This window comes from Triticum aestivum, chromosome 6D, assembly GCF_018294505.1.
Source record: "Triticum aestivum cultivar Chinese Spring chromosome 6D, IWGSC CS RefSeq v2.1, whole genome shotgun sequence".
NCBI lineage: Eukaryota > Viridiplantae > Streptophyta > Magnoliopsida > Poales > Poaceae > Triticum > Triticum aestivum.
This window is the reverse complement of record NC_057811.1, coordinates 131,543,428-131,571,382: the sequence shown is the minus strand read 5'-3', so window position 1 is coordinate 131,571,382 and position 27,955 is coordinate 131,543,428. Positions and strand designations below refer to the sequence as shown.

The window sequence follows — 27,955 nt, the reverse complement described above, 5'->3', positions numbered from 1 at the left end:
TTGACGCGTACGCAGGGCTTGTCAACTTAGTCAACAAACGATTCTAGCAGCAGTAACCGTTGGATTTGAATCGAACGGTCCTGCTGCTTCTTCAATCGCTGCTCTTCTTGCACCAGCCGCCCAAACCAGCACCGGCGAGACCGCCTGCTCCTGCCTCCAGTGGCCGGCTGTGCTGCCGTTGAGGCCTCATCGTCCCCTACTACTCCCACCACTAGCCAGGCCCTGCGGCGACGCAGCCTCACACCGCAGCCGGACCAGTGAACCCTCGTACTCCTCTTTGCGTGGGCATCCACTGCCGCGTCTTCCCCGGCTCCACGTCGTCCCCTTCCTAGGCCTCGCCGTCATCCACCGCCTTGGTGCTCTCGGCGCGGCATGGTCAATGTGGTCAACGACCGACTTCCATCGGAAGAGTACTGTACATGGAGAGGCTGACAGCTGGGTCCACGGCCACAGCCCAGTTTTTTTGTGATTTGCCAAGTAAGTCGCTTTGTCAGGCCTGTTGGGCTGCAAATCTTTCAAGACGAGGAGAGCTTCATTCGGCTGGCCGAGAAAATGGCCTATCAGTAATGAGGAATGGGCTGTACATTTTTAAAACACATCAAACCGGCAATTAGTTCCAATTTTTTTTTCATTTCGAGATTTTACATTGCATTGATTTTTATGCGTGGACAATTTGTTGGATTTTATATCGATATATATTTATTTTTAAAATCAGTTTGAACGTGACTCGAAACTTCGGGATTAAAAACAGTTTGGACCGCACCGAAATATGCAAAATTTCGTATAATTTTTTAACCGTGGCCACAATATGGGCTGTAATGCTAACAAAAAGAATATGGGCTCCAAAAAAACCTTAAGAATTAGCAAATGGACTGTAGATTATTAGAAATAATGGCAGATGGGTTGTATGTTGTTTTCCGTAGATTTGAGGCTTTCCTAAAAAAAGGTTGACGCACAAGCAGTGACTGTTGGATGTCCATCCAACGGTCGTCGTGCTTCTTCAATCTCTGCTCTTCCTGCTCCAGCCGCTCAAACAAGCGCCGGCGGGACTGCCTGATCCCTCCTCCCCATGGCCGGCTGTGCTGTCGCGCAGGCCTCACCGCCCCATCGTACTCGCATCGCTGGCCTAGCCATCCCTCTACTCACCCACACCTGTTGTTATTCTTCGGCGGCGGCAGACGAACCAGTAAACCCTAGTACAGTCGTACTCCCCTCCGCGTGGGAAAAAACTGCCGAGTTTGTCGGATCACGGGTTCTGGCAAAACCCTCAAGCTTCGAACACTGGGGTGCGCACGAAGATTTCCCCCCTACCGATCCACGTCCTAGTTTTGCTCAGATCTTACGGACTGACTCGGCGAACTCACAAGACAAGGGACACAAGATTTATACTGGTTCGGGCCACCGTCATGGTGTAATACCCTACTCTAGTGTGGTGGTGGTGGATTGCCTCTTGGGCTGAGGATGAACAGTACAAGGGGGAAGAACAGCCTCCTGAGGTTGAGGTGTTCTTGTGCTTGGCGAACTTGTGTGGGTGAGGATTCGATCAGCTCAGGCCTCGTTTTCTTCTACTGTGGCGGCTAGTCCTATTTATAGAGGCCCTGGTCCTCTCCCCAAATATTGAGCAGGAAGGGAGCCAACAACGGCCAATTTGAAAGGGGACAGCTAGTACAGCTTATCCTGACAAAAGTAGTCTTCGCCTGCAAAAGGCTCTGGTGGTGACGCCGCCTTGGGCTCCATGGTGACCTCTGTCTTGCCGTCCTCCTGGTCTTGGTCTCGTTGCACTGATATGGAAACCTTTTCTTGATGCCTCGGTACTCCGCGCCTGCACTTGCCTCCTTTGCACCAAAGATGAAACAAGGACGCTGCGCGCGTTGGCGCCCGCTTGGTCTTGATCGTCATGGCTCACGTCACGAGAACCTCGCAAGGTTTGCCTTGCCTTGATCTCTCCGCCCCTCGCGAGCCTACTTGGCGAGGCTGCTCCTGAGGAGGTCTTGCGTCGTCCACCTCGCGAGGCTTGGCCCCTCGCGGGGGTCTTGGATGCCTTGTTGATGAAGATGGGCCGTACGGGCCTGCTAGCAAAGCCACGCCGTGGGCCACAGGCAGGCAAGTCTGGGGACCCCCATTCCCAGAACGCCGACAGTAGCCCCCGGGCCCAAGGCGCTCTCAGGCTTGGCTTCGAGGCGAAGCCAAGGGTCAAGTACGGAGCGCCGCGGGCCCCAATAGCCTGCGGCCTTGGTCGACGTGTGGCGGTTGATTGGACATGGGCATCTCCGCTTCCCCACGTTGCCTCGGCAACTGCCCAACTTGACAAAAAGGCTGGCGTGGGTAGCGCTTGTCTTCACTGCTTCCCTTCGCCTTGCTCAGATCCCCTTTCTTGCGCCCTGCCTCCGAAATCCTCAGATTTGCTTCCATCTTCTTCCGCATCAGTGACTAATGGTGCCGCGCAAGGTCAAGCCCTCCACGTCGCCATCTTGGTACGAACCTGCTCTTGACGCGCCCAACATCTCGGAGAAGAGCCTCGCAGCCACGCGCTTGCTGACGGCGGGGGACAGCAACGAGAGGGGGAAGACGGAGCTCCGGGTTGCCTCCGACGTGCCGGAGCCCGAGGGAAGCACGTTCTTCCCCTTCTTCACGAGCAGCATCCCCGCAAGGTTGGTTCCTCCCTTCTCTGATTTCTACTATGAGGTCCTCGGCCAGTACGGGCTGCAGGCGCTGCATCTCCTTCCCAACTCCATCCTTCTCTTGTCCATCTTCGCCTACTATTGTGAGGCGTGTCTGGGCGTGATGCCGTCCGTGGCTCTTCTGCGCCACTTCTTCTTCCTCCGCGTCAGCGAGGGTCACATCTCCGGGTGCGCCAATTTCATCGTGGCCGGCAAGGCCAACTCGATCTCGAACACCGGGAAGAAGGCCGTCAACCTCAGAGCCAAATGGGTTATGATGGGTGCCAAGTGCATCCATCCGCGCTTGGCGCTGCCGACGGAGATGCCCCAGTCCGACAAGGGGTGGTCTTGTGCGAAGCTTACTGATGAGCGGGCATCGTCGATGTTGGAGCAGATGAAGGTCGACTTGAAGCCGGGTAATGCGAGGGCGGCCAAGGTGACAGGGGCCATGCTCTTGAGGGAATTCTTGACGCTGCGCGTTGCTCCTCTTCAAGCGCATGCGCGCCCCTTGTGGAGGCTTGGAGACGAAGAGGACAAGATTCGCCTGAGCCCGGAGGCCTTGCCCGACGACGAGTTGTCCGCAGTTTTGCGCCTCTTGGTCGGGGACAACCAAGAGTACCCATCGAGCGCCTTTGTTCCTCTGTTCCACCGCAAGGACTGGGAGCAGATCGTGGCCTCCCGGCCAACTTTCGACAGTCGCGGGCTGGTGCCGCCGGCGCCTACCGGGGTCTCTGCGGCGCCGAAGCCGGTGCAGCTGTCTTCTGACGAGTCCCGCGGGGAGGAAGAGGGGGAGGAGGAAGACTCGGAGGTGACCCCCGAAGGGACGGGGGAGACCTCCCCCTTGAGCAAAGCCGACATCTTCCGCGCCCTACCTGATGACGCCGAGGCCGACACCCGCCAGGAGAAAGGGGAGCCGCCCGTCATCCCGACGAGGGGCAGGTCATCGCTGGTCTCTCGAGATGTTACTCCTGCCGTGGCGCCGTCTGGAGCTGCTTCCGGCCCCTCCGCTGCGCCAGGTTCTGCTCTCGGAGCCAGCGCGCCCGCACCTCAAGCCTCGAGGCTCTCGGGCTTCAAGCTCACCAAGCGGAGGGTGGACTACGCCGTGGTGGACCAGTAAGTGCTCTAGTCTTTGCCTTGTCCTTGCTTATGCTGCTGCTTCCTGACGTTCGTCCTTGGTTGTCCAGGCCGCTACCTTCGGTGAAGAAGAGGAAGCGGGATGCTGCGGCCATGCCCCCCTCCACAGAGAAAAGAGGCGACAGCACTCGCACCTCCCCGGCCCGGTCGCCCTCACGAGACCAGGAGGAGCATCTTCAGGAGGAGTCAGTCCCCGAGGTCCCGCTGGCTCCGAAAGTGCCGATGTCTGGCTCGGCTGCCAAGGTTCCAAAAGCTCAGGAGCCCTTGGTCTCCCAGGCTCTGGTGACGATGCCATCTCCTCCTCCTGCTGCGCCACTATTCCCAGGTTCTTCTGCCTCCTCCGCTGTCTTGGAGCGTGCCCTTTCGGAGATGACCCAGCTGCGGGAAGATCTCCTGGGCGCCGACCCGCGCCTTGTGGCCGGGCGCCTGGAGCTCGCCTCTGGCTGGCTTCATTCTGACTCGGCGGTTCGAGCGACACTGGGTCAGGCCGCGACGGCCTTCGAGAAGGAGAAGCTGGCCGCCGCCAAGGCTAGAGCTGATCGCGAGGCGGCACAGAAGGACGCTGAGGCTGCCCACGACCGCTGCCGGGCGCTGGAGGACGAGCTAAAGAGCCTGCGCGACCAGCTCGCGGAAGAAGCTCGTGGCCGCCAGGATAAGGAGGAGGAGATGAGGGCTCGGGAGGACGCCATCAAGGACCGTGACACCGAGCTAGGGGAGTTGGCGAAGACGCGGGCCGCGGAGCGCAGCCGGCTGGAGGAGCTGGAGCGGAAGGTGAAGGCAAAGAAGGTCGAGCTTGACACCAAGGCGAAGGTCCTGGCCGAAGACCGCGCGGCCTTCTCACTCCTCGAGGAGAGGTCCCGCGTGGCGCTGAAGGCACTGTACGAGAAGGGTTTGGAGAGGCCGCTGACCACCGACGAGGATGGCCCTGCTCAGCTGCTTCCCTTCTTGGTGAAGGCGTTCGAGGAAGTCATGGAGGGCATCGGTCCCATGGCGGAGGCAGAGGCTCGCGTCTTTTCTTCAGCCGCGCTGACGCGGGTCTTCAGCCACCTGCACCTTCATGACCCCAGCGCTCGTCTTGACGAGCTGCTGGAGCCTGTAGTTGATGAACACTGCACGGCTGCCGCCGCAACCGTGAAAGGTCAGGTGGAGGCCCTGCTGAAGAAGTTCCGCGGCTTCACTTCCACGCCTTCGACCGAAGGTGCCGGCACTCCTGCAGCTCCGGCTGGCGGCCCAGACGAAGGCGACGCCATCAAGGGGGGAGTGCCTCTTACGGGCATCGATGGTGTTCAAGGATGACCTGCGGCTCCTTTCCTGTTTTATTCCTGTGACATGAACCATGCCTAGTGGAGGCGTTAAACTTGCGTTTGATATTGTGAGAACAATATGTCTTGTAATATTTGCTTTGAGATTTTGCGGTTTTCTTCCTATTTGCTTTGTGTTCTGCGTCGGCAGAGCCCGGCCCCGCGCATACCTCAACCACCGTTGGGCCGACCAGAGACCAGGACGGACCAAGGAGTGAGGGGCTACGTGACCAGTTAGGCTCCTGAGTCGCGATGCTCAGGAGTCCCCCTTGACGCGCAAACAGCTTATAGGAAGGAGACGCGAGGATAGGTTAATGTTCTACGTCGGCAGAGCCCGGCCCCGCTCATACCTCAACCGTCGTTGGGCCGACCGGAGACCAGGACGGACCAAGGAGTGAGGGGCTACGTGACTAGTTAGGCTCCTAAGTCGCGATGCTCAGGAGTCCCCCTTGACATGCAAACAACCTCCATACCTTTGCCCTTGCCGAGGCTCGGCTCGGGAGGGGCGTGCGACGACCAGGTCCGAGGGACCTGGTTGGGTGGCGTACGCTTGGGCGTGACCCGAGCGCAGCCCCTGTGCCCAGCCCCCTCGCGCAGCTCTCCCGAGGGGAGGCGTTGCGGTGAGGCCGAACACTGAGCTCTGGGGCTCCCTGAGGTTGGTACGGCCGTGAGGCCGCCCTCAGTTGTTTATCACCAGCGCGGAGCGTAGTGCTTCCGCTTGTGCACGGGCATAGCCGCTCCTCGGCAGTGTCGACGACCAGCGCGGAGCATGGTGCTTCCACTGGTGCGTGGGTGGGGGACTCCCTACTGCGGAGAGCCCCCGGGGCGTGTACAGCCCCGCCCTGACACGTGGCTTGCACGGCAGGGCTAGACGAGCTGTATCTGGGCACTCGTGAGCCAGCACGGGGCTCACGAGGCCCTACCTCAAGGCAGGTTGCGCCTGGTCTTGGTTTTTGTTTGCTGCGCTGGTCCTGTGAGGTGGTCAGACAACCTGCGCCGAACAAATCTCCTAAGGTTATCGCGTGAGGAGGCCAGGCACCAACGGCCCCAGGAGGTGACGTGAACGGGGCCGGCCCGCCAGATAGAGCTCAGCCGCTGGATTTATCGACGCTGCAGGGACGGTCCCGAGCACAGACGTCGTGCTTAACCTACTCACGCGAAGGATCCTGAAGAAAGACGGCCGGCGCGCGGCCCCCATGGTGGGTGACGATCGAACGAGTAGTAGTCAAAAGTAGATTAAGCATGGAAGCAGCAGGCTTAAGTAAGTGCAAGGGAGATACATGCCACTGGGTCAGGCCCGAGCGGCTTGGGGATGATGCAGCTCGAGGGGCGCTCCCAGCGAGGTAAGCTAAACACATAAAAGGGATACATGCCACAGGGACGGACCCACGCAGCCTGGGAATGATGCAGCCCTGGGGGCGCTCCCAGCTAAATAAACTTGGAAAATGTCACCTGGTTCTGTTGATGAAGGAGAGTTGGGGCAGCTGAAGGTACGCGGCGAAGGGGTTGCTCCTCATGAGCCACCCGGGCCCTGAACCTTGGGAGGCTCTGGGGGTCCTGGTGGTTCCTTGAGGACCGTCTCCAGCTCCGTCAGGACGGCGTGATGCCTGGCCTCCTGAGCCGCCAGGATGCTCCGCAGGTTGCGCTAATAGGCGGACGCCACGCTCGGCAAGCCAAAAGGCATGCGAACGTATCTGTGAGGTGGGCCTTCACAGCGTCGCACACGCGAAGGCCAGAAAAGCTCCTGAGATGCGGACCTGTTGAGCCCTGGGACGTCGATGCAGACGCACAGCCCGGCATCCTCGCCTGGATGGGGAGCTGCGCCTGGTGAGCGGCGGCCGCCGCGCATGGCCCTTGCGTCTTGCAGTACCTGAGTGGTCTTGGTGATGAACTCCTGAGTGGTGGGCGCTCCTCGCCCTGCATCCTCCTGAGGGAAACATGCCGTGAAGCACGCCTCCAAGTGGTGCCCAAGTGCCTCCCTCGTGATGTTGGCAAAGTCTGAGGCCCTCCAGAAGAGAGCCCCTGAGCCCTGCCCAAGAGGGGCGCCGGGCGCGCATTCCTATGCGATGGAGGGAGGCGCCCCAGGAGCAGGCGCCGATCCTGACGAGGCGCCGCTTGCTTGAGGTCTTGCACGGTGCAGCTGCTTCTTCTTCTTGGGGGTGGCCTCAGGAGGGCGCTCGCCCTTGCTGTCGGGGTCGTCGATTGCTACAGCTTGGAAGGCACGCTTGAAGGAGCACACCGCATCTCTTTCTTCGCACGGGACTGTGATGATTCCGCCGCTTCCCAGCATCTTGAGGACATTGTAGCCGTGATGGGTCACCGCCATGAACTTGGCCAGGACTGGGTACCCAAGGATCGCATTATATGGCAAGCGGATGTAGGCGACGTCGAAGTCAACGAGCTCGGTGTGGTAGTTGTTGCGTTCTCCGAAGGTGACAGGGAGGCGGACCTACCCTATCAGTGTGGTGGAACCGTCGGTCACTCCTGAGAAAGGCTTGGTAGGCTGAAGCTGGTCATACGGCACTTGGAGGTTGTCGAACGTGTCGACGGACAGGACGTTGAGCCCTGCGCCACCGTCGATGAGGGTCTTGGTGACTTGCACGTTGCTGATGACTGGTGAATAAAGCATTGGGTGGACGCCTACAGTAGCTGCGCACTTGAGTTGATCTGCCGAACTGAACGTGATGGGGCACTTGGACCAACTGAGCGGGCGCGTGGCCTCGAGCTTGGGGAGGATTGCATTCACTTCACGAGCAAACTGCTTGAAGATACGCTGCGAGGCTGGGGCTTCAGCTACTTCCAAGATGCAGGCGATAGCACGCGGCTCCTGAAAGCCCCCAGCCCCCTCGTCTTGATGGTGGTCGTCGTTCCTTCTTGGTGGTGGCGGTAGCGGAGGAAGACCGGCGTTGCCCTGAGGACGATCCTCACGCGGCTGATCCCTCCAGGTGCCCTTGCGAGGCTGATCCTGCCAGCGGTCCTCACGAGGCCGGTTGTGCCACTCCTAGCGCGGGCCGCGGTCATCCCAGCGTCTGCCACCACGTCCTCCTCCTTGGCCGTAGCCCCGGTCGTTGCGCTCGGGGCATCGACCGAAGCGTCCTTCTCGAATGGCTCTGAGCTCCTGGCAGTTGCTGGTGTTGTGGCTATGGAGGTTGTGGAAGGCGCAGAACGGTCGGCTGCTCTTGGATGACTCGGGCTGGTCCCTGCCGCGCTTCGTGTTCGGCTCTGCCGCGAGCACGACTGCTCCCTTACGCTTCACGTCCTTGGCCTTGGCTTTCTTCTCCTCCGGGTCCGCGGCCGGGAGCTCGAGGAGGGAGAGGCGCCCCTCCTCAGCTCTTGCGCACTTGGTCGCCAGGTTGAACAGCTCCAGAGACGTGCATAGCTCCTCGTGGATGGCGAGCTCCTCTTTCATCTTGACGTCATGGACGCCATCAGAGAACGCGGAGATGATGGCCTCGTCCGTCACCTTGGGAATCTTGAGGCAAATGTTGTTGAAGCGCTGGATGTATTTATGGAGGGTCTCTCCTGGTTGTTGCTTGAGGCGGCGCAGGTCACCCGCGGCCGGCGGGCGGTCGCGAGTGCCCTGGAAGTTGGCAACAAAACGGTTGCGCATCTCGTCCCAGGAGGAGATCGAGCCTGGAGGCAGGTTCAGGAGCCAGGAGCGGGAGCCATCCTTGAGAGCCATGGGGAACCAGTTCGCCATGACTTTCTCGTCGCCGTTGGCCGCCTCGATGCTCAGCTCGTAGAGCTGCAGGAACTCCGCGGGGTCGGGGGTGCCGTCGTAGCGAGGATGCAGGTCCGGCTTGAACTTGTCGGGCCAGGCGACGCTACGCAGCTCAGGGGTGAAGGCGCGGCAGCCCGCCATGGTCACAGGGACTCGACGCTGGTGGAGAACTTGTTCTTGATGGGGTCCGCGCACCGCCACCGCAGGTGGCACGCGGTCTTGCCGTGGTGGTGCAGGGAGCGGGGGGGCGTTTTCTCATGGAATTGGGACCTCTTGGTAGCTTCTTTCTTCTTGCACGGGCGCGGCAGGTCGTGTTGTGGGGCCGCTCGCCTTGGCGCCAAGACTCCGTCTTGGGGCAGAGGTGGCGGAGGCGCTCCATAGGCCACACCACCCATGGCTGACGGAGGACGAGGCAGCGAGAGGGACGGCGCAGGGGAGCCCCCTGCGGCGTTGACAAGCTCGGTGATGCGGTCGAGCCAGTCCTCGTAGAGGTCGTCGATGGGGCGGTAGCGCAGGAGCTCGCGCGCCATGCACAGAGCAGCCTGCGCATCCACGGGAGCGCGACGTGCATGGGATGACGAACCGGCCGGGGTCAGCGATGGAGTGGCGATGCGGCCGTCCCGCCGCACCGAGGGGTGCAGCGAGGATCCTTGCTGCTCGTTCCCCGCCGGGCCGGTGGCGGCGTTGGCGGCAGGCGACGGAGAACGATGGGGTGGCCCACCGACGGGAGCCGTCTAAGCAACGCGGGCGGCAAGGGCAGCCCGGCGCTCAGCGCGAGCACGGCAAGCGTCCACCATGGAGACGATGAAGCAACGAAGTGCAGATCGAAGGGAGGGAGGCTTCGGCGCACCCCTACCTAGCGCGCCAAATGTCGAATCACGGGTTCCGGCAAAACCCTCAAGGTTCGAACACTGGAGTGCGCACGAAGATTTCCCCCCTACCGATCCACGTCCTAGTTTTGCTAAGATCTTACAGACTGACTCGGCAAACTCACAACACAAGGGACACAAGATTTATACTGGTTCGGGCCACCGTTGTGGTGTAATACCCTACTCCAGTGTGGTGGTGGTGGATTGCCTCTTGGGCTGAGGATGAACAGTACAAGGAGGAAGAATAGCCTCTTGAGGTTGAGGTGTTCTTGTGCTTGGCGAACTTGTGTGGGTGAGGATTTGATCAGCTCAGGCCTCGTTTTCTTCTATTGTGGCGGCTAGTCCTATTTATAGAGGCCCTGGTCCTCTCCCCAAATATTGAGCGGGAAGGGAGCCAACAACGGCCAATTTGAAAGGGGACAACTAGTACAGCTTATCCTGACAAAAGTAGTCTTCGCCTGCAAAAGGCTCTGGTGGTGCCGCCGCCTTGGGCTCCATGGTGACCTCCGTCTTGCCGTCCTGCTGGTCTTGGTCTCGTTGCACTGATATGGAAACCTTTGCTTGATGCATCGGTACTCCGCGCATGCGCTTGCCTCCTTTGCACCAAAGAGGAAACAAGGACGCTGCGCGCGCTGGCGCCCGCCTGGGCTCGATCGTCATGGCTCACGTCACGAGAACCTCGCGAGGTTTTCCTTGCCTTGATCTCTCCACCCCTCGCGAGCCTGCCTGGCGAGGCCGCTCCTGAGGAGGTCTTGCGTCGTCCACCTCGCGAGGGTCTTGGATGCCTTATTGATGAAGATGGGCCGTACGGGCCTGCTAGCAAAGCCACGCCGTGGGCCGCAGGCAGGCAAGTCTGGGGACCCCCGTTCCCAGAACGTCGACAGAGTCTTCCCTGGCTCTGTGTCGTTCCCTTCCTAGGCCTCGCCGTCGTCCACCGCCTTGGTGCTCTCGGTGCGGTGTGGTCAACGTGGTCAACGATCGACATGCATCTGAAGTGGACTGTACGTGGAGAGGCTAACAGCTGGGTCCACGGCCGCACGCAAGGAAATGCCTCCTTATTACGCGCAAAATAATGATTCCTCCACCTGACATCTGGGACCCACCGAAAGGGCTTCTGTATTTCGTGAAAAAAACGTTGCCGCTGCTGACAGCTCAGACCCACCAGTTATATCTTCGCACGCAAGGAAGTGCCTCCTTATTACGCACAAAAAAATGAATACCCCCTGCTAGCTGGGACCTAGTATAGTGGGAGGCTGACTTGTGAGCCTACTAAGTTGACGGGGACGGAGGGCTTTGTCAACTTAGTCAATATGCACGATTCTAGCTCCAGTGATCGTACGATGTCCATCCAACGACCGTAGTGCTTCTTCAACCTCTGGTCTTCTTGCTCCAGCTGCCCAAACCAGCGCCTGTCGTGCCTCATGCTCCTGCCTCCCGTGGCCGGTTGTGATGCCGCGGAGGCCTCGCCGCCCCCCTACTACTCCCACCGCTGGCCAGGCCATCCCTCTACTCACCCACACCCCCTGTTATTCTGCGGCGACGGCAGCCTCACACCGCAGCCGAACCAGTGAACCCTCGTACTCCTCTCCGCGTGGGCATCCACCGCCGCGTCTTCCCTGGCTCCGCGTCGTCCCCTTCCTAGGCCTCGCCGTCATCCACCGCCTTGGTGCTCTCGGCGCGGCGTGGTCAACGACCGACTTCCATCGGAAGAGTACTGTACGTGGAAAGGCTGACAGCTGGGTCCACGGCCACAGCAAGGAAGTGCCTCCTTATTACGCGCAAAATAATTATTCCTCCACCTGACAGCGGGGACCCACTGGACAGACCACCATATTTTGCGAAAAAGACGTTTCCCCCTGACTACTAGGACCCACCAGCTACATCTTCGCACACAAGGAAGTGCGTCCGGGCAAAAAAAATGATTCGCCCCTGACTACTGGGACCCACCAGCTACATCTTCTCACGCAAGGAAGTGCCTGACAGTCGGGACCCACCTAGTCGAAGCGTACGTAGCGTTGTCATTCTGGCCGCGAACGTGTACGTACATACTGGTCGATGTAGAGGCGCGCACGTGTCGTAGTAGAGGAGCGCACGTAGCATGTACACGTACGTACAACGGCCAGTGTGCAAGAAAAAAATACGGCCATGTACGTACATACGGGCAGGGTCTCGAACACCTACTCGCGCATACGTACGGCCAGGTCTCGTGTACATGGCTGGGTCGGAACGGAGGAACAGTGTCGTCGTCGTGTTCATGGGGAGCCAACCGGCTGGGTCAGAACGGAATGCGTCGTCGTGTTCATCGGGAGGGCTTGGACGGAATAGCCGATGGAAACGAGGCCTGCTGTACCACAGAACGGAGGAAACGGCCTTGTGTTCGACCGGCCACGTTCGAAACGGGATCCTGTTCATCGGGAGGGGTCTGGCGTACCGCAAAACGGAGGAAACAGACCTCCTACGGTCGAAACGGGGGTTCTGTTGATCGGGAGGGGTGTGGCGTACCGCAAAACGGAGGAAACGGACTTGTGTTGGAGCGCTACAGTCGAAACAGGGGTCCTGTTCATCGGGAGGGGTGTGGCATACCGCAAAACGGGACTCCACGGGATACTGTTCATCTCCACCGTCGACCTCCTCCAGCCTCCACCTGCGACTGTTCATCCACGGGTCCTGTTCATCCAGCCTCCACCGCGCGCTACTCCACGGGCTACTGTTCAACCAGCCCTCTCCATTGGCTCCTGTTCAACCACCCCTCCACGGGCTACTGTTCATCCAGCCCTCCACCGTCTACTATTCATCCAGCCCTCCACGGGGTGGTGCTGTTCATCCAGCCCTCCACGGGTTCCTGTTCATCCAGCCCCAACCGGCTCGATCGATCGGGGTCCTGGTCATCCAGAGGCAACACCACGGGGTCCTGTTCATCCACCCCCACCGGGAACTGTTCATCCAAACCCCCCCCCCCAGCAACGCTCACTGTTCATCCAAAGGCAGCATCGATCGGCTTCAGTTAGCAGCAGTAGCGAAGGAATCGCTCGATCGGGTTCAGTTAATAGCCATCGATCGATCGCTCGGGTTCAGTAACGCGTAGCCTGCAGTGCAATCGCTCGGGTTCAGTTAGAGCCCAACGCCTCGCACCCACGCGCATGCGTGTATGAGAGAAACGCGCATCGCTCGGCCCCGACCACCCACCGTAACCGGGAACACCCCGATATTTTCCTCGCCCTCGCTTCTACCATGGTTTTTCAGTCATGGACGACCCAGAGAATGTCATGCAGCTGCGTCTCCGGCCCGCCCAGGACGAAAAGCCCATTTTCTGTCATGATTTTTTGTCATAGAAGTAGGACCCCACCACATCTATGATGATACCAGGTTTTGTCACAATTATCGTCATAGAAGTGTCATAAGTATGACAGAAAAAAATTCGTTCGGCCCAAAATATCACAGATGTGTCTTTTTTTTGTAGTGCAAGGCACATGATCGGAGACCGTTTTGGCCAAGGGATGCACCACCGTGTTTGGATAATGGGAGATCCAATCAGCGGTTGTAAAGAACCAATCAAGCTGCTCGAGCAATGGGTTTTGCTGCATATTGGACCAAGTGAAGCTTCGACCTTTCAATGGCAGTTCGAGGAGGCCCAGATGCCCAATCACCTCATTAAAAAGGAAAATATCATTAACATCACCACCGGGAGGCTTCTGTTATCTAATGAATGAATAAAATTAAAATCACCTAAGAGTAAACAATTATCATCTGTGAGGATGTTTAAATGGTATAGCCAGCCAACAAAATCATCTCTGGGCTGGCCCTCACATGGTCCATAAACAGAAACAAGAGTCCAATTATCTGAATTATGAACAGACTTGAAGGAAACCACAACCCCAAAACGTTGAACTTCAATTAGGTGGCCATCAAAGATAGAGGAGTTCTAAATGACCAAGATTCCACCTGACGCGCTGACATAGGGTGAGAAGGCAAATTGATCGAATCTCCGAGGAAAAAAGGACCTAATCATTCTAATATCAAAATGCTCACATTTAGTCTCTTGCAAGCAGATAATAGAACATCGGCTCTCTTCAATTTTCGCTCTTACGTCACGCTGCCGAGCTTCAGAGTTTAACCCACGCACATTCCAACACAGGACATGCCAATTACGATAAGAGTTACTATCCATAGATAACCATCAAAGGAAGATAACAATGAGCCCAGCTCCCTAACAACAAGGGCATAACCGTAGCAGAGATGCGTACAATAAGTTCAGACAAGTTCAGACAGGCAAACATGTAGATGAAATTAAAAACAAAAGGGCATAGGACCAAAAATGCCCATCTCTCCATCGATCTTCTCAAGTCTTCAATCATCATGGGAAACGTCATCATTCTCAGTTGGACGCGGAGTACCCATAAGCTTCTCCATAGATAACTCAGTCGGGTCAATACCCAGAGACAAACCGATAGCTTGCATTGCTGGGATTGGTGTTGGAAGCGGCAGGGGGAGCTGTTGGCTCGACTCGGCATCAGTCTTGAGCTTCATGGCCTTGGGGCGATGTAGCGGAGCAGATTTCACTGGAATTGCAAAGCCTAGCCTCATACGACTCCTTTTAGCACAACTATGAGTCAGTCTCCTTGTGGAAAAGTCCAATTCAGGTTCAACCAAAGTAACAGTGTGCTTGGAGCATCGTGTCTGCCGTGGCCTCTTGCCCAATGGCGTAGGAGTGGTTGAAATGAACTGAAACTCCTCCTGAGAATCCAGCTAGGAGAGGGACTGTGGTAGATCAGAGCTGGACTGTGTGAGATCATCTACAGGCAATTCCTCAATCACCACCGAGGACCTAGGAGGTGCAACAAAATCTTGTTGATCAGTCATGGACAAGAAGCGCTGCTCGAGATCAGATGACCCAAACTTAATTGGCAGAGATGACAGAGAGAACCCAGGCAAACTTGCAGGTATGTTCAAAGAAGGGTTTAGAATAATAGATTTTTGATCCTGGCCAGGTGGAACATCTTCAATTGGTTGCTGCTCGGGGGGATTAGTTGGTTCATTCCAAGGACCCCATCCAACGTCATGTTGCACATTGTGGCCCCATCCGTCCACTGCATTGTGATCTTGGTTATGTCCTGGAGGCACAGCGTTCCAACCAAGAGCAGGGTAAGGTGGCATTGCCCAGAATGGCCGCGGTGGATTGACCCCTGGCATTGGATGTGGATTACCATTGAGTGGCATGGGATCCTCATCAGCCGCGATCATGGCTTCAGCAAACTCCCCAGAGATAATATAACAACCAGCCGACCATGAGACAATTGTGCCCCCCCCAATTATCAAACTCTCAAAAGGTGACAGAGCATGGAACCATAGCATTATCCGGAAAAGAAGCACGGACAAAAGATCTGACCTTGCCCCTGTCTGTGCTATTCCAGTAATGAAACTGTGCAAAGGTACTGACGACGTCCACAATGCATTGAGTGTTATGATAATCCAAAGGGATTCCTATGAACATCAACCACCCAGTTCTGTGACCATGAATCACTCGAAACCCCTCTCCCTGGTTATGGGGAATAAATCTGATGAAAAACTCATTGCCCTCCTCATCAACTCCTAAAGGAAATGGCGGATGCAAAGTAAAAGAGCCACAAACAACCGGATCCTCCATCTCAAACAAACCAACCCCTTGAAACCATGTCTGTGCTGAAATAACTGGGACATGCATGGTTTGTACTAGGAAACCAAGAACCTACTGTCGACGAACTGCAACCAGCTCGGGAGGTGGGATCGGCTCCACAATAGCCACCATGTACTGCTCATGTGCCCGAGGTGGTGGGATCGCCGGGGTGTAGAAGGTACGGGGCAGACGAGCCCAGCAGGGATGAAGCGATGAGGATCAATCGCATACACCGCCATTGGGGGCGGTAGGGCAGGATCAGAGCTCGAGCAAGCTTGTTGTGCGAGGCCAGGCACGGTGGCGGCGATGATGGCGGCGGTGGAGAAGCAGAGGTTGGGGTTTCTTCTTGCTATGGGGGCGTTTGTCCTCGGGAAACTGAAGAGGCAGGGGAGAGAGAGGAGTCCTCCTTCCTGGCTCGCTTACCAAAACCCGGCGATGGGACTTTGGGCACCCAGATGGACAAGTCAGGGGGTTGGCCGGTGCAATCCTTTTTAATGTGACCCGAACGAAAACAATTTCTACACCGAACTGGGTTCATGCAGGTCTCTGACGTGTGGCGCATAGCCAAACAATGTTGACAGTCCCAATAACTAGCATCCATATCTTCGATCATATCATCAAAACTGTGCAAATCTCTGATAATATCCTATGGAGAAGGAGAGCGAATTGTCGGGTATTTTGGGCTCTCAATTTCATCATTAGACAGGCAAATGGGCTGGGTCCTAGAGCCTAGGGCCTGGTTATGGCCCGGTGGGGAAACCGAAGGAGATTTGAAAGAATCCAAACTTTCAGGTGGAAATAACAGCCGCCCACCCAAAGATCCGGGGCTAAAACAAGCAGGAGATAAACCTTCCAGGGAAAGAGGAACCATTCCAAACTGAATAGCTGGCCTTACCGGCGACGGCGAGGTCAGCGCCAGAGAAGAAACTCCGGTCTCCTCATACGCCGAGACCTGATAACCAGCTGCCCTGATCGTGGTCACCTCATCAGAGGTTGGGCCATAACTATAACCTTTACATGCAGGGTATTGCATGAACGTGGCAAACATAGCATGCTTCCTAGGCATAGATTTCGCAGCTAGAGAACGTAAAGATGGTTTGGCCGAAGCATGCTACATGGCCTCAAGACCAAGAAGAACCCTCCTCTTGGAGGGGCTAACCAATGTCCATTCTTGCTGGCATTCAAGCATTGCTAGAGCAAGTCTAACAGATTCACCAAATTATCTACTTTTAAAATAGGTTAATCTAAGGCTAGGGGTAAAGAATAATCTATGATGGCAGAGTCTTAAACCGTCTCCATTTATTCTAAAGACACTTCAAACTTGTCCTCTGGCATTTATATTTGGGGGAGGGGATGGTTGTATAAATATCACTTTATAACTACAGTTTGTGTGTGTAGTGGGGGTAGGGGGTAGGGAGGGAGGGGAGGTATAAATGTCAGTCCCCTGATTTTTTATTTTGGGTTAGTCGATATCGCTAGAAGGGAGAAACTGCCGAAGGGGAGGAAGAAGCTCGCTGGAGGAGACGCAGAAGCTCGCTGCCAGGCTACCCTATCATCTATGTTAGGGTGGGGGTGGGGGAGGCAGCACATCGGTGGTGGTGGGGGTAGCTCGGCGGTGGTGCAAGTTCGCCGGAGAAAAATCGGTCATCGCCTGGGGCTAGTGGGATGGCCCGGGGCGGCGGTTTAGGGAGGATGGTGTGGCGAGGCGGTCGCGGGAGCGCCGCCGGCCGCAGAGGGAGGGGGAGCAGGCGCCCCGGCCAGTGATACACGAGGTGGTCAGAGGTGGAAGATGAGCCGGAGATTGAAGAGTACAATCTCGCTGTTGATTTTGCATCCGAATGTCCAAAATGATCGACCCACACAAAACCAGTTTTGAGTCGATTAACTATTAGCCACGCCCCTATGTAACCACTGTTTCCGTGTGTTGGGGGTATGGGGGGAGGGTTCGTCACAACGCCATTGAACTAGCACCAACCACCTCCATCTGACACCGTGGACCAGTTTTCGCTACCGCCCACCCTCGTCGTCACCTTGCGATAGGTCGGCGGCCAGTATGAATGCCGCCATGGCTAGCAACGATGAGGTCATCTCTCCCTTGCTCCATCAAGTTGTTGAGTGTGTTGTCGCCCATCTTGCACCTTCTGGCGCCGCTTTCTTCTCCACTCGTGATGTCCAGGGGCTTCACATTGCACTCCCTCTAGTAGCAACGACTGATGCCTCGACATGAGCTTGTGGGTGGTGTGGAAAGTGGTAGACGACGGAGATATTGTTGCGGCATGGTTGGGGGAAGAATGTAGGTGAAACAAAAAAAGTAAAAAAATGTGTATCACATCGACAAGTAGGCTCCACATGGTGGTAAAAATATAAATGTTGTAGTTTTTGTGAGTCTGACTTTGCACACTTGCTTTAAAGTCTTTAAAACAATTTTGGAGCAACTAGTGGTCAGTCGACTGAGATTTTGCAAATTTGTTAATACAAATCTTGAAAGAAGTTCACTGTGTTATTAAAAATTGTTCATCTAGACTAGTGCATGAGAATTTATAGTTTATGTTTCCAAACTAAGAAGAATGAAAATGATGAATCCCGAACGTTCGGAATTTGACCATGGAAAATCAAACTTTTTTATGGCAATTTTAGTGACGCGAGTATGGCAAGTAAAGTTGACACACATGGCAATTCCCTAGCAATAAATGCACTGAGCATTGATTTCTCATGCTTGCTAACTAAACTTGTCATCCTCGCGTCATTAAAATTGCCATAAAAACATTCGATTTGACATGGTAAAAAAATGATGTCCGAACGTTATCGGGATCCGAAAAATAACTTACATGGACCTCAAAGTCAGATGGATTGGAACTCTGTGTCGACTGAGAGTCGGCTGAGAATTAGCAAATCCATTTTTTTGGTTTTGCTAATTCTCAGGTACCGGAAAAACTTCCTTCCTTCACGTTGGCCGGAGAAGCTATCTTAGGGGGAGCCATGGCCCCATTATCTATATTAGGGGGTGGTGGGGTGTAGGGGATCGCCAGAGTTGTTTCCGGTGTGACGGGGGTTAGAGGGATGGTCGAGGTGGAGGCTAGCATCACGGTGTGGAGAGGTAGAGGGAGAGCGGGGCGACGAGGTGGTGCGAGCCGTCGGCCACGGGGGCGGAGGCAGCGACTAGGCCTGGGCTAGCCGGTGGCTACAAAGGAGGAAGAAGAAACTAGAGGTTGAGTATGAGCAATGTCAGGTCTATTTACAGCCATTCAATGAATATCAAACGGTCTAGAATATAAGTGACTGATAGAAGTTTTTTTTAAAGGTAGGATGCACAGTCGGTCCCTTACTTTCTAGGGAGTCTGCTAAAGTTGTTGTTTCATACCATGGGCATGGTCTCAGACAAGCAGATGTCGTGCGTGCACTTCTTGGGCATGCCGGCGATCTCCCTAACGCGGTAATACTCCTCCACGGACCGCATCATCTCCTCCTCTGGCGGCAAAGTCCTCCTCCCGGACAGCACCTGTGCCACTCATTTCGCCTGAGCCTCGAAGAACCATGGTGCAAACACATGTGAACTAGACATATTGATTAACTTGTTTCGGTACGTGTCAGAAAGAACCCAAGATGTCTCTGCTCCACCTCGATGAGTATCATCAAGATCTTTTGTAATGCCTGTACTTTCACGTACATTTATGGGTATGCCGATGAAGGAGAGTGACGGCGGGAACATGTGATCGAACAGCGGGCCGACGCGGTTGTTGCCAACGATGACCGCCCCCGCCGTGTCCAGGAACGGAAAGAGTAATTGTACCCTATGCAGTAGATGATGGTGTCGGCGAGGACGCCAGAGCCGCCGCCGAACACCACCCGCCCGACCTCGCACAGACGCTCCACCTAATAGCTTTCCATGTACGGGTCAATCATTTCATTTTGGCATGGTCTCAGACAAGGAGACCGACCGACGTGACTGACCGGAGCACGGAATGGACGTAAGTATGTATGTGCAGTTGCAGGTGCAGGTTGGCGCTATGCATGGCGAGCACTTTGGCGAGCCCTGGGGTGACCTCCTCCATGGACTTGGCCACGAGGTGCACCTCTATTACGGCCCAACCCAGTAAAACTATGAACCCATCGGCGAGCAAGTCCCAGGAACCATCCAAGAGGGTGAGAAAGCCCAGCGAGCGCTACCCAGCCCAAAAGTGGGTGGCCTAGCCAACTTATTCAGCGAGGAGAGACCAGAAGAAACAGGCAGAAACGAGACAACTCCTGACGGCAGCGGCTATCTCTCTCTAATTCCCCTTTCTTTCTGGCTTAGATACCCAGCTACCTTCCTAAAATTCGTGTAATCCGAGACTCTCTGTACACAAATCAAACTGAGAGCGTAACATTTGGTAATCAGAGCCACTTCTGCTACCTCTTGAGCATGCGTTGGTTTTCCCTTGAAGAGGAAAGGGTGATGCAGCAAAGTAGTGTAAGTATTTCCCTCAGTTTTTGAGAACCAAGGTATCAATCCAGTAGGAGACTACACGCAAATCGCCTACTACCTGCACAAACAATCAAGAACCTTGTAACCAACATGATAAAGGGGTTGTCAATCCCTTCACGGCCACTTGCAAAAGTGAGATCTGATAAAGATAATAAGATAAATATTTTTGGTATTTTTGTTGTATAGATTGGAAAATAAAGATTGCAAAATAAACGGCGACAGAAATAGCTAGTTGACGGGAAACTAATATGATGTAAAATAGACCCGGGGGCCATAGGTTTCACTAGTGGCTTCTCTCAAGATAGCATATATTACGGTGGGTGAACAAATTACTGCCGAGTAATTGATAGAAAAGCGCATAGTTATGAGAATATCTAGGCATGATCATGAATATAGGCATCATGTCTGTGTCAAGTAGACCGAAACAATTCTGCATCTACTACTATTACTCCACACATCGACCGCTATCCAGCATGCATCTAGAGTATTAAGTTCATAAGAACAGAGTAACTCATTAGGCAAGATGACATGATGTAGAGGGATAAACTCAAGCAATATGATATAAACCCCATCTTTTTATCCTCGATGGCAACAATACAATACGTGCCTTGCTGCCCTGCTGTCACTGGGAAAGGACGCCGCAACATTGAACCCAAAGCTAAGCACTTCTCCCATTGCAAGAAAGATCAATCTAGTAGGCCAAACTAAACCGATAATTCAAAGAGACTTGCAAAGATATCAAATCATGCATATAAGAATTCAGAGAAGAATCAAATATTGTTCATAGATAATCTTGATCATAAACCCACAATTCATCAGATCTCGACAAACACACCGCAAAAAGAATTACATCGAATAGATCTCCAAGAAGATCGAGGAGAACTTTATATTGAGATACAAAGAGAGAGAAGAAGCCATCTAGCTAATAACTATGGACCCGAAGGTCTGTGGTAAACTACTCACACATCATCGGAGAGGCTATGGTATTGATGTAGAAGCCCTTCGTGATCGATTCCCCCTCCGGCGGAGCACCGAAAAGGCCCCAAGAAGGGATCTCACGGGTACAGATGGTTGCGGTGGTGGAGAAAGTGTTTCGTGGCTCCCCTGGATGTTTCAGGGTATAAGAGTATATATAGGCGAAAGAAGTAGGTCGGTGGAGCTGCGAGGGGCCCACGAGGGTGGGGGCACGCCTACCCCCCTGGGGCGCGCCCTCCTGCCTCGTGGCTTCCTCGCTGCTTCCTTGACTTCCACTCCAAGTCTTCTGGATTGCGTTTGTTCCAAAAACAATCCTCGCGAAGGTCTCATTCCGTTTGGATTCCGTTTGATATTCCTTTTCTGCGAAACACTGAAATAGGCAAAAAAAACAGCAATTTGCACTGGGCCTTCGGTTAATAGGTTAGTCCCAAAAATAATATAAAAGAGCATATTAAAGCCCATTAAACATCCAAAACAGATAATATAATAGCATGGAACAAACAAAAATTATAGATACGTTGGAGACGTATCAAGCATCCCCAAGCTTAATTCCTGCTCGTCCTTGAGTAGGTAAATGATAAAAAAAAATTTGATGTGGAATGCTACCTAACATAATTTTCAATGTAATTCTCTTTATTGCGGCATGAATGTTTAGATCCAAAAGATTCTAGACATAGTTTTATTATTGACATATAACATAGTAATACTTCAAGCATGCTAACCAAGCAATTATGTCTTATCAAAATAACATAGCCAAAGAAAGCTTATCCCTACAAAATCATATAGTTTGGCCATGCTTCATTTTTGTCACACAAAATGCTCCCATCATGCACAACCCCGATGACAAGCCGAGCAATTGGTTCATACTTTTTAACGCGCTTCAGCTTTTTCAACCCTCACACAATACATGAGTGCAAGCCATGGATATAGCACTATAGGTGGAATAGCATATGATGATGGGGGTTATGTGAGAAGACAAAAAAGGAGAAAGTCTCACATTGACACGGCTAATCAACGGGCTATGGAGATGCCCATCAATTGATATCAATGCGAGGAGTAGGGATTGCCATGCAACGGATGCACTAGAGCTATAAATGTATGAAAGCTCATCAAAAGAAACTAAGTGGGTGTGCATCCAACTTGCTTGCTCACGAAGACCTAGGGCATTTTGAGGAAGCCCATCATTGGAATATACAAGCCAAGTTCTATAGTGAAAAATCCCCACTAGTATATGAAAGTGACAAAGTAAGAAACTCTCTATCATGAAGATCATGGTGCTATTTTGAAGCACAAGTGTGGAAAAAGGATAGTAACATTGTCCCTTCTCTCTTTTTCTCTCTTTTTCTTTTTTTCCTTTTTTTCTTCTTTTTTTCATGTGGGCTTCTTTGGCCTTTTTTTTTATGTGTTTTTTTTCGGCCGGAGTCTCATCCCGACTTGTGGGGGAATCATCGTCTCCATCATCCTTTCCTCACATGGGACGATGCTCTAATAAAGAAAATCATCACACTTCTATTTACTTACAACTCAAGAATTACAACTCGATACTTAACAAAATATGACTCTATGTGAATGCCTCCGGCGGTGTACCGGGATATGCAATGAATCAAGAGCGACATGTATGAAATAATTATGATGGTGGCTTTGCCACAAATACGATGTCAACTACATGATCATGCAAAGCAATATGACAATGATGGAGCGTGTCATAATAAACGGAGCGGTGGAAAGTTGCATGGCAATATATCTCGGAATGGCTATGGAAATGCCATAATAGGTAGGTATGGTGGCTGTTTTGAGGAAGATATAAGGAGGCTTATGTGTGATAGAGCGTATCATATCACGGGGTTTGGATGCACCGGCGAAGTTTGCACCAACTCTCAAGGTGAGAAAAGGCAATGCACGGTATCGTATAGGCTAGCAAATTGCGAAAAGGTAAGAGTGTGTATAATCCATGAACTCACATTAGTCATAAAGAACTCACATACTTATTGCAAAAGTTTATTAGCCCTTGAAGCAAAGTATTACTACGCATGCCCCTAGGGGGATAGATTGGTAGGAAAAGACCATCGCTCGTCCCCAACCGCCACTCGTAAGGAAAGCAATCAAAGAACACCCATGCTTCAAATTTGTCACACAACGTTTACCATACGTGCATGCTACGGGACTTGCCAACCTCAACACAAGTATTTCTCAATTTCACAATTACCCAACTAGCATGACTCTAACATTACCACCTTTATATCTCAAAACAACTATCAAGTATCAAATTTATCCTAGTATTTAATGCACTCTATATGAAAGTTTTTATTATACCCATCTTGGATGCCTATCATATTAGGACTAATTTTATAGCCAAAGCAAATTACAATGCTGTTCTAAAGGACTCTCAAAATAATATAAGTGAAGCATGAGAGATCAATAATTTCTACTAAATAAAATCGCCACCGTGCTCTAAAAAGGTATAAGTGAAGCACTAGAGCAAAATTATCTAGCTCAAAAGATATAAGTGAAGCACATAGAGTATTCTAATAAATTCCGATTCATGTGTGTCTCTCCCAAAAGGTGTGTACAGCAAGGATAATTGTGGTAAACTAAAAAGCAAAGACTCAAATCATACAAGACGCTCCAAGCAAAACAAATATCATGTGGTGAATAAAAATATAGCATCGACTAAAGTTACCGATAGACGAAGACGAAAGAGGGGATGCCTTCCGGGGCATCCCCAAGCTTAGGCTTTTGGTTGTCCTTGAATTTTACCTTGGGGTGCCTTGGGCATCCCCAAGCTTAGGCTCTTGCCACTTCTTATTCCAAAATCCATCAAATCTTTACCCAAAAACTTGAAAACTTCACAACACAAAACTCAACAGAAAATCTCATGAGCTCCGTTAGTGTAAGAAAACAAACCACCACTTTAAGGTACTGTAATGAACTCATTATTTATTTATATTGGTGTTAAACCTACTGTATTCCAACTTCTCTATGGTTCATACCCCCCGATACTAGCCATAGATTCATCAAAATAAGCAATCAACACACAAAAAACAGAATCTGTCAAAAACAGAAAAGTCTGTAGTAATCTGTATAAAACGAAAACTTATGTAACTCAAAAAATTCTGAAATAAATTGATGGACGTGAGGAATTTGTCTATTAATCATCTTCAAAAGGAATCAACCTAAAATCACTCTCCAGTAAAAAATGGCAGCTAATCTCGTGAGCTCTAAAGTTTCTGTTTTTTACAGCAAGATCGTAAAGACTTCACCCAAGTCTTCCCAACGGTTCTACTTGGCACAAATGCTAATTAAAACATAAAAACACATATAAACAGAGGCTAGATGAATTATTTATTACTAAACAGAAGAAAGCAAGGAACAAAAATAAAATTGGGTTGCCTCCCAACAAGCGCTATCGTTTAACGCCCCTACCTAGGCGTTGATAATTTTAATGATGCTCACATGAAAGATAGCAATTGAAACATAAAGAGAGCATCATAGTACACGTGATAAACCCATCTAAGTCTAACATACTTACTATGCATAGGCATTTTATAAGCAAACAAACTATCATAGCAAGCAAAAATTAGCATATGCAAGGAAGAAGAAAGAGACGATAGCAATCTCAACATGACGAGAGGTAATTTAGTAAGATAAAAATTTCTACAACCATATTTTCCTCTCTCATAATAATTACATGTAGGATGGTAGGTAAATTCAATAAAATAGCTATCACATAACATATTATCAACAAGATCCACATGCATGCGAAGTTGACACTCTTCCAAAATAGTGGGATTATCATTAACTTAAGTCATGACCTCTCCAAACCCACTTTTATCAAAAATACCATAAGATTGAACATTCTCCAAATATGTGGGATCTAAAGTTGACACTCTTCCAAACCCACTTTCAATATTATTGCAAACACTATTATCAATCTCATATTCATCATGAGGCTTAAATAAATTTTCAAGATCATAAGAAGAATCACCCCAATCATGATCGTTGCAACAAGTAGAGGATATAGCAAAACTAGCATCCCCAAGCTTAGGGTTTTGCATATTATTAGCACAATTGACATCAAGAGAATTTATAGTAAAATCATTGCAATCATGCTTTTTATTCAAGGAGCTATCGTGAATCTCTTCATAAATTTCTTCATCACAATTTTCAGATTTACGAATTTTAAGCAAAACCTCATAAAGATAATCTAGTGCACTCAAATCACTAGAAATTGGTTCATCATAATTGGATCTCTTAAAAAGATTAGCAAGGGGATGAGGATCCATAAACTCTTAGCAAGCGAAGATGCAAGCAAAAAAGAAGGCACATGGTAACACAAGATCGAACGGAAGGAGGGCGAATAAAACGGCAAAGGTGAAGTGGGGGAGAGGAAAATGAGAGGCAAATGGCAAATAATGTAATGCGAGGGAGAAGAGTTTGTGATGGGTACTTGGTATGTCTTGACTTGAGCGTAGATCTCCCCGGCAACGGCGCCAGAAATCCTTCTTGCTACCTCTTGAGCATGCGTTGGTTTTCCCTTGAAGAGGAAAGGGTGATGCAGCAAAGTAGCGTAAGTATTTCCCTTAGTTTTTGAGAACCAAGGTATCAATCCAGTAGGAGACTACACGCAAATCTCCTAGTACCTGCACAAACAATCAAGAACCTTGCAACCAACGCGATAAAGGGGTTGTCAATCCCTTCATGGCCACTTGCAAAAGTGAGATCTGATAAAGATAATAAGATAAATATTTTTGGTATTTTTGTTGTATAGATTGGAAAATAAAGATTGCAAAATAAACGGCGACAGAAATAGCTAGTTGACGGGAAACTAATATGATGTAAAATAGACCCGGGGGCCATAGGTTTCACTAGTGGCTTCTCTCATGATAGCATATATTACGGTGGGTGAACAAATTACTGCCGAGCAATTGATAGAAAAGCACATAGTTATGAGAATATCTAGGCGTGATCATGAATATAGGCATCACGTCCGTGCCAAGTAGACCGAAACGATTCTGCATCTACTACTATTACTCCACACATCGACCGCTATCCAGCATGCATCTAGAGTATTAAGTTCATAAGAACAGAGTAACGCATTAGGCAAGATGACATGATGTAGAGGGATAAACTCAAGCAATATGATATAAACCCCAACTTTTTATCCTCGATGGCAACAATACAATACGTGCCTTGCTGCCCCTGCTATCACTGGGAAAGGACACCGCAAGATTGAACCCAAAGCTAAGCACTTCTCCCATTGCAAGAAAGATCAATCTAGTAGGCCAAACTAAACCGATAATTCAAAGAGACTTTCAAAGATATCAAATCATGCATATAAGAATTCAGAGAAGAATTGTCGTGGAATTGTCACGGCAGATGTCCTAGTGTCAGGACTTAGTCGTGAGGCCAACGCATCTATGTAGTAGCTTGAGAGGGGTTGAGCGGAATCGAGAGACGCAACACAAGACGAGGATTTAGACAGCTTCGGGCCGCGGGAAACATCATCCGGTAACAACCCTACATGATGTTTGAGGCTAGGTCTCATTATGATCACGAGGGAGTCGCCGGTAAACCGACTCTTTGTGTCTAGCCCTAGAGATTGTTTCTTTTTGCTTGTCCTTCTTTGGGGAGCCCTGCCCCTCCTTATATAAGTTGAAGGGGCGGGTTACATGTGGAGTCCTATTAGGATTAAGACTAGTCTACCTTCTAATACAAACCGGATACAAGTCCGGGTCTTAACTCCTTGTAAGGCAAATATTCCTTATGCCTTTCCTTGTAAACCGTCCCACCATAGTATGAACCGGCCTTCATGAACCGCCCGTTGGGCCACCGGGTCTTTCATTCCTCTGACTCGCCTGCCGGATTACCAATGAATCGTAAACCGCCAGGTCCAAACGGGTCGCCAGTGAATCGTCAAGTCTTAGCCGGATCTCAAGTAAACCGCTAAGCCCGACCGGGTTATACTTCCGGCCGGGTTACGCCGCGGGGTATATCCCTGACATTAGCCCCCAGTTTAATTTGGATTTATCCATGCTAAACTGATCCTGTAAAACAAACACAAGAACAAATTTGACAGATTATGCTCCGGGTTAAGAATTCTTGTAAACCGGCATCTGATCATCCTTAAGTCCTTGTCATTTCGTCCTTCTAGAAAATCCGGGTCAACAAGCCAGCTTCATACTCAATTTTCTGACATTGGTTTCTCACAGAGAAATATTGTGAAGAATAATCCACTTGAGTCGGCTTCCAAAGCGCCGGTTTAAGAAATATGGGTCTTGAAATACTTATCTGATATTCAGCCGGTTTGAAGATGTAAAACTTGCCAGTTTATCATTGCCAAAAACTGCCGGGTTATAAAAACTGATAATTTCGGGTCATGATTGTTGCAGACACCGGGTCATAGTTGTTGCAGACACCGGATCAATCTGGTTAGCTCAAAACTGGAAATTGGAAGATATTTCTCTCTTTTATCCATATTACCTGTAGCCCCCAAGTTTTGAACAGAACAAAGTGATGATTTGAGACTTGTTTTCATATAATTACTGCCACTTTGAAGAAATCCATGTTGTTCATCTCTAGTAAAAAACTGAATACTCCATATATGTAGCCCCCAAGTATCGGGTTGTCATGCTTGCAGCAACCTGGGACTTGTAATTGCTTATAAAAACTTCAATCAGTGTAGCCCCAAAGGGCCGGGTCATTATGCAATAATGAGCAGGGACTTTGTAAATATAATCATGTAGACTTGAGCAGTGATGTGTAGCCCCCAAGGGCCGGCTTAGTAAGATAATACTGAACCGGGACTTGATATATACTTCAATGAAAATAACATCTTATAATGTAGCTTCCATCGTAGGGCTTGAACCCATGTCCACAAGGTTAAGAGCTTTGTGCTTTACCAACTGAGCAATGAACCCTTTAATTTAATGGATTAATGCTTGTATACCTTGAATGTTTGACAGGAGCAATTGGTAGCCCCCAAGGGCCGGCTCATTATGATGTGATGAGTCGGGTCTTTAATAAGATGAGCAAAAAATGACTTTGCATTAGCCCCCAAGTGCCATGGCGCATGCTAGCAGTGACATGGGACTTGCATATTTCATGTAATCTCAGCTTGAATAATGTAGCCCCCAAGTGCCGGGTCGTAAGCCTGCAGCGACTCGGGACTATTCCTTCC

At 51.4% G+C, this 27,955-nt stretch overlaps 1 pseudogene; it reads right to left on the bottom strand.

Annotated features, from left to right (window-relative positions):
* The window catches only part of LOC123142528 (flavin-containing monooxygenase FMO GS-OX-like 9), a 73,079-nt pseudogene that overhangs the window by 36,576 nt on the left and 8,548 nt on the right, over nucleotides 1-27,955 (bottom strand).